This window comes from Dipodomys spectabilis, unplaced genomic scaffold, assembly GCF_019054845.1.
Source record: "Dipodomys spectabilis isolate Male_0828 unplaced genomic scaffold, ASM1905484v1 ptg000390l, whole genome shotgun sequence".
NCBI classification, from domain to species: Eukaryota; Metazoa; Chordata; class Mammalia; order Rodentia; family Heteromyidae; genus Dipodomys; species Dipodomys spectabilis.
Window position 1 is genome coordinate 155,421 of NW_024871067.1, and position 8,180 is coordinate 163,600.

Below are 8,180 nucleotides of genomic sequence, written 5' to 3' on the forward strand. Positions count from 1 at the left end.
ACAAAAGTTATGAAGACAGGAAAGGCTTGTGATGTCAGTGTGGGTTAGTGACATTATAATAGCATTGTGATATTCCAAAGGAATTATGAAGTCACAATATTTATGAGGTTATAATGGGGGGGTCTGATATCAACCCACATGCCACATTTGAAATAGGATGAAATCACAGAATAGCCATTCACAATGTGTGTATGATATCACAATGACAAAGTGATGTCATAATGCTATGATGGCATTGCTGTTTTGTGATGTCACAATGAGCTGATGGTGGCAAAATGCCAATGTGATGTCACGCTGGGGTATAATTTCACAAAAGGTTTGTGATGCTACAATATCATATGTGATATCAATGGTCAATTTTTCACAATGTGGATATTGGTACCAAAAAGGATTATGACCTCATGAAGATCATGGGTTCACAATGGATTTTTCTGATATCTGCACACATGCCATATTTGAAATAAAATGAAATCACAGAATAGGCATTCACATTGTGTCTATGCCATAATGAGAATTATGTAATGTCATAATACTTGGTGTCATTTTTTGTGGTGTGACACTGAGCTGATAACAACAATGTGATGTCACAGTGGTCATGATGGCACAAAAGTTTTGTGATGTTACAATGGCATATCTGATCTCAATTGTCAGTACTTCTCAATGAGGATATGGGAATATGATGTCAGAAAGGCTATGTTTTTTAAAGGACTGATCATGTAATCACAATGACAATATGATGTCACAATAGGAATGTGATGGAACAGTGTTGAGGACAAAATGGGTTTGTGTTGTCACATCATGTTTGTAATATCATAAGGACATATCCCATTTCAGTTGCTAATAATAATAATGAGGGTACAAGTTCACAGAAGGAGCATGAAGTCTATAGACCATGAATTTTCTAAAAGGTCATGAAGTCATATTAGGTTTGTGAAAAGAGGGTGGGACTGTAATATCACAATGGCAATATGATATTACAATATGTCATATTAATTTTTATGTCTCAAGTATATTATGAGGCCTTAGTATTGATGAGGTAACAATACTTTTGTGATATCACAATAGCTTTGTGATGTCAAAATGGCAAGCTAAACCTTTATTGTCATTAATTCACAATGAGTATATGAGTTCACAAAGAGATTGTGATGTCTCCAAAGGGATGTGTTGTCACAAATGTTATGACATCCTAACAGGGTTGTGTTGTAGCAATGTGAAATTATGATAATGATATCTGGCAGTGTGGTGTCACAATGGTCATGATGTCACAGTGGATTTCTGATATCACATGTCATACCTGAAATATTATTTGGTCAAAAACAGATTATGAGGTCTCAGAATGACTAAGATATCACAATGGCAGCAAATTACAAAAGTTATGAAGACAGGGCAGGTTTGTGTTGTAATGGTTAGTGATATCACAATGGCAATGTTATGTCACAAGGGGATTTTGATGTCAGAATGGTTATGAGGTGATAATGGGTTTCTGATGTAAACTAGCATGCCATTTTAAAAAAAGAATGAAATAATAGAATAGGCATTCACAATGTATCTATGACATCACAATGACAATGCGATTTCATAATGCCATGATGTCATTGTCCTTTTGTGATGTCACATGCACTGATGATTTCATAATGATAATGAGATGCTACAGAGGAGATACTATCACAGAGTGTTTGTGATGTTATAATAGCATATCTAAAATTTCCTTCATTCACAATGAGGATATGGGTGCACCATAATACTGTGATGTCACAAAAGCTATGTGTATTTGCAAAGTTGCTAAGGGGTCACAGAAGAATTACGATGTCACAATGTGATCATGATGTCACAATAGCAATGTGATGTTATGATTGGTATGTGACAGTGGTGATGGTGCCACAATAGGTTTTATATGTCACAAAAGATTTGTAATATCACAGTGACATGTCGAATTCCAATTATTACTACTTCAGGCTGAGGATACAAGTTCACTATAGAGATTGAACTTCCTAAGCCCATGAATTTTTTAAAATTTTATAAGGTTAAATAGGTTTGTGAAAACACAATGGGATAGTGATATCACAATGGCAATGTGATGTCACAATTACATGTCAAAATAATGCTTTGATCTCACAATTAGTTGGTGATGCTATTCTGGTAGTTAGGTGACCATAGGTTTGTGACATCAAAATGGGTTTGTGATGTCACAATATCATGCCATATCTCAGGTGTCATTAACTCAAAATAACTTCATTTTCAATTGCTACTAGTTCATAATGATAGTATAATAACTAGCTGGGTCCCAATCCATGGGGCCAAATAATCATGGTGGCTCCGAGGCCTGGCCCACTGGAGCGGGTAGGTCATGGTACTGAATAGGGCAGTGTATGTTGCGAGATGGGAGATATCAAGCCCCACATGGTGAGCTATCACGAAGTGATTGGGCAGTGAAGTGATTTGGGGAAGTGAAGGTTGGAAAATAGGCAAAAGAACTGTTGGAGTTGGGGAGGAGTACAGACTATATATAGGCTTCATGTTCATAGCATGAGAAGGAGAGGAGAAGAGGGTAATGACGTGGAAGAAAGGAAGTGGTGACACAGCAAGAAGGGAAAGACCTGGGAGGAGAGGAAGTTGAGGAAAAGCTGGAGAGGAAGGATGGCAACTAACCACACTGGCAGAGCAGGGCAGGCCTGTGGATAGTGGAGAGGCCTGAAGAGAAGAAGGAAATGCTGGAAGGGAAAAAGGAAAGACCTGGAAGGAAAGTCTGTAGAGAAGGAAGGAGCAAGGGAAAGGAAAAAGCCTTGCCCATTGAATTTTGGAGCTTAAGATATCATAGTTTTGGGAATGGGTGGTTTGCAGACCAATTAACAAAGGGAGGGGGTATGCCCATTGGAGGTCTGAGGTCTGGTGCTCCAGGCTGCTCTGGGTATCCAGCCCAGGACAAGTTAGTCACAGGCCCCTTTCTAGTGTATTTTTGTTTATTATCTTAAATGTGCCTCGACGGATTGTTTCATGCTTTAGAGGTTATAATTTTTGGATGTCCCAGTGAAATAATCCATCTGGATAGCATTGGGCCTAGGCCCTGGAAAACCCCCTACTAGGTAAGTGTCTCAGCCCTTAGGGGTGAGAATCTGCCTCAAATGGTTGTTCCTGAGGACCAATGAAGAAAAGAGTAATTGAGGAACTCCATTGGGGTAAGTCTGGACGAGCTTGACAGCCTGTATTTGAGACCTCCTCGAGAAGTCACCTTAAGACTTCTTTTGGTAGACCAGACCAGAATAGGACATCCCACCGTCACATTATAATCCACACAGGATCAACTCAGAACAAGGAAAAGATCCTTAAAGCTGTCAAGGAGAAAAGATTAATCACCTATAAAGGGAAACCAATTAGAATCACCTCAGATTTCTCAGCTGAGACAATCAAAGCAAGAAGAGCCTGGAATGACGTATGCCATGCCCTAAAAACAAACAACTATCAACCAAGAATACTGTACCCAGCTAAACTCTCCTTCATAACTGAAGGCCAAATAAAAACCTTCCATAGTAAGGAAAAATTGAAACAATACATCTCCACCAAACCAGCCCTACAAAAGATTCTTAAAGATGTCCTACACATAGAAAACCAACAAGACCGCAACAAAGGCCAAGAAACTGCACCCAAACTGAGAATCCAAGAATCATAGGAAGAACCCAGTGTTTACAGCCCCCAAGAAGGTGGATAACATGGCAGGAACTCCCAAATACCTCTCAGTCCTATCTCTTAACATTAATGGACTGAACTCTCCAATTAAGCGACATAGACTGTCTAGTTGGATTAAAAAACAAGACCCTTCTATCTGCTGCCTGCAGGAGTCACATCTTCCCGTAAAAACAAACACATTTTCAATATTAAAGGCTGGAAGAAAATCTACCAAGCAAACGGCCCCCATAAACAGGTGGGAGTTGCAATCCTTATATCAGATAAAATAGACTTCAAATTAAAATTCGTGAGAAGAGATAAAGAAGGTCGCTACATACTAATTAAAGGATCTCTCCTTTAGGAGGATATTACAATTCTAAATGTATATTCGCCAAACAATGGAGCACCCAAACAATGGAGGGAAACACTACTTTCCCTCAAATCCCATATAGATCCAAAGACATTAATTGTTGGGGATTTTAACACACCACTCTCCCCACTAGATAGATCAACTCGGCAAAAACTCAAGAGAGAAACCACAGATCTAAACAGCTGCATAGATCAACTAGACTTAACAGACATCTACCGAAAATTTCACCCAGCAGCATCAGAATACACGTTTTTCTCAGCAGCACATGGAACGTTTTCTAAAACAGACCACATTTTAGGCCACAAAGCAAACTTGTCTAAGTTCAGAAACATTGAAGTTATACCTTGCATTCTCTCTGACCACAAGGGAATAAAATTAGAACTCAACACCAAAAGCCACCAAAGAAAGTCCGGTATCACATGGAGGCTGAACAACACACTGCTGAATCAAGAGTGGGTCATGGAAGAGATTAGGAAGGAAATTCAAATGTTCATGCTATTCAACAAAAATGAACACACAAATTACCAGCTCCTCTGGGACACAGCAAAGGCAGTACTCAGAGACAAGTTTATAGCTCTGAGCTCCTACATCAACAAATTGGAGAGATCTGAAACTAGCAATTTAATGACACATCTAAACCTCCTTGAAAAAGAGCAGCAAGATAAACCCCAATCCAGTAGACGGAAAGAAATAATCAAAATTAAATCAGAATTAAATGAATTAGAATCCAAAAAAACTATAGAAAGAATCAACAAAACAAAGAGTTGGTTCTTCGAAAAACTTAACAAAATTGACAGACCCTTAGCAAATCTTATCAGAAAAAGAAGAGAACACACCCAAATTAATAAACTCAGAGATGATAATGGAAACATCACCACAGAAACAACCAAGATTCAGTACATTATAAGGGAATACTTCTCAAAACTTTATGCTAATAAGTTTGAGAACTTGACAGAAATGGACCTTTTCCTAGCAAATATTGACATGCCAAAACTAAACCAAGATGAGTTAAACCAGCTTAACAGGCCCATATCAAGCATTGAAATAGAAACAGCAATAAGAGACCTCCCAGCTAAGAAAAGTCCAGGACCAGATGGTTTTACAGTGGAATTTTACAAGGCCTTCAAAGCAGAGCTCACACCAATACTCCTCCAACTCTTCAATGAAATTGAAAGAGAAAGCTCACTACTGAACACATTCTATGAAGCCATCATAACCCTCATCCCAAAAACCAGGCAGGGACTCATCAAAGAAAGAGAACTATAGACCCATTTCTTTGATGAACATTGATGCAAAACTTCTCAACAAAATTTTGGCCCACCGACTTCAACAATTCATCCAAAAAATCATACACCACGATCAAAAAGGATTCATTTCAGGGATGCAAAGCTGGTTCAATATACGCAAATCAATTAATATTATTCATCACATCAACAGGAGCAAGAATAAGAACCACATGGTTATCTCAATAGATGCAGAAAAAGCATTCGACAAGATCAAACACCCCTTTATGATGAAGGTTTTGGAAAAATTAGGAATCCATGGAACATTCCTCAATACAATAAAGGCTGTATATGACAAACCTACAGCCAGCATTATACTCAGTGGTGAAAAACTAAAGCCATTTCCTCTTAACTCAGGAACAAGACAAGGATGCCCACTCTCTCCACTTCTCTGAGTCTGGCAGGTCCCGCCGACGTTAACTTCTTGTGACCTGCTAAATGACTCGTTTTATTCCAAGGCCTGAGTTGGAGCTAGCAGTTCCTCCGAGCTTTGTTGGTATCCAAGATGGAGATCATAGGTGCTGGCGGGGGAGGGGTGGCCTTCCCTCCTCTGCTCCCTGAGAAGGAGTGAGGATGTCAGGCTTCTACTCATGCAGAGTCTTGGTTCCTGGGTCGTCTCTGGTCTGCGAACTGCAGGATGAAGATGTCTGCTCCTTGTCGGTTCTTGCTGGTGTTGAGTAGAATCCGCTCGCCTGCTGCGTCTGGCTCCTTCGTCCCGGACTCTCTGTTGCTCAGGTATGGTGGGTGCCTGCACTTGCCCGCCACCGCCACAGCTGCTGCAGCGGCAGCTGCTGGCAAGAGTTCAGAAGTGTCTCCTTGCCTGGGTTTCCTTCTCTGGCCTAACTCTCTGTCTTGTGATGGCACACTTGGTGTAATTCTCTGGCTTAGGACTGTTCACTGGAACTCTAAAACTGCTTTCTATGTGAGAGCTTACTTAGACTCTAGCTTGTCCTCCGCCATCTTCCCGGACTCCTTGCATTTGTTTTATGGCTAGAGAGATTGAGCATGTCTTCATGTGTCTATTGGCCATCCTTATTTCTTCTTCAGAGCAGTTTCTCTGTAAATCTTCAGCCCACTTATTTATTGGGCAGTTGTTTCTTAGAGGATTTGTTGTTGGGGGATTTAATTTTTTGAGTTCCAAGTACATTTTAGATATGAGACCCTTGTCCATTGTATGGCTAGTGAAGATCTTCTCCCAATCCGTGGGCTTTCTATTGATCTTGCTAGCTATGTCCTTTGCCATGCAGAAGCTCTGCAACTTCATGCAATCCCATTTGTCCAACCTTGCTTTGATTTGTTGTGTTTCCTGGTGTCTACTAAGAAAATTTCGGCCTGCTCCAAGGAGACCTAAGGTTTCTCCTATTCCATCCTGTAATGTTTTCAGAGTGTCTGCTTTGACTTGGAGGTCTTTGATCCATTTGGAATTGATTCTGGTGCAGGGTGATATATAAGGATTGATATATAAGCATCTAGCTTTAGTTTTCTACAAGTGATTAACCAATTTTTACAGCATCCTTTACTGAAGAGTCTTTCTTCCATTCTATTTTTTTAGCTTTATCGAAGATCAGGTGTGTATATTTCTGTAGGTTCATTTCTGGGTTTTCAGTTCTATTCCATTGGTCCTGAGGTCTGTTCTTGTGCCAGTACTAAGCTGTTTGATTACTATGGCTATGCAGTAGAGTTTGAAATTTGGTATTGATATTCCTCCAGCACTGTTCTTTCTGTTGAGGATCAATTTAGGTATTCAGGGTCTTTTATTGTTCCATATGAATTTTTGTATTGCCTCTTCTATTTCCTTGAAGAATGAGGTTGGAATATTTATAGGTATCACATTTAATTTGTATGTAGCCTTGGGAAATATTGCTGTTTTCACAATGTTGATCCTTCCAATCTAGGAGCATGGGAGTTTTTTCCACTTTCTAAGTTCTGTTTTGATTTCCTATTTCAGGTTTTTAAAGTTTTTATCATAGAGTTTCTTCACTTCTTTGATTAAGTTAATTCTTAGACATTTTATTTTTGTGTAGTTATTATGAATGGAGTTGCTTTCCTGATTTCAGCCACACTTTTCTCATTGTTGGCATACTGAAAAGCCGTTGATTTTGAGGGTTAATTTTAAAACCTGTTACTTTGCCAAAGTTTTTTTTTTTTATTTTATTTTATTTGAAAACATACTGTACAGAGGGGTTACAATTACATGGGCAGGAATGTAATTGTAACCCCTCTGTACAGTATGTTCTCAAATAAAATAAAATAAAATTTAAAAAAAAAACAAAAACAATTACATGGGCAGGAAAATGCATACATTTCTTACCAAGCATTGCAGCCTCCTCCTTTGTTTACCCTTCACCTCCCTTCCCAGCCTCACCCCTCCCCCCCACCCAATCATACCCCCCCTCCCCCCCCCCACCGACATTGTAAAGCTGGTTTTGACATGACATTTTGTACTTCTCATTGTTCCAACAGTTCCACCTGAATCCTTAAACGACTTGTTTGTCCCCGTCTCCTCCACATGTTATACTGACATCAAATATAGTGAAAGCGGGGGTTACACTGTGGGGGAGGGACATACAAAGCAACAAAGAAATAATATTATAAATGCGTTAGAAACACATGCATGAATGAAACAAAAACATTAAAATACATATTTGAGGGTTCGTTTTCCTAACATCACATTATCTGACTTTTTCCGCTTGACTCATACCTATACTAGATATTGCAAATAAGGGAAACCATGGGACCTATGTTTCTTTGGGCCTGGCTTACTTCACTTAATATAATTTTTTCCAAGCCTTTCCATTTCCTAACAAATAGGGCAATGTCATTCTTTCTGATGGAGGCATAGAATTCCATTGTGTATATATACC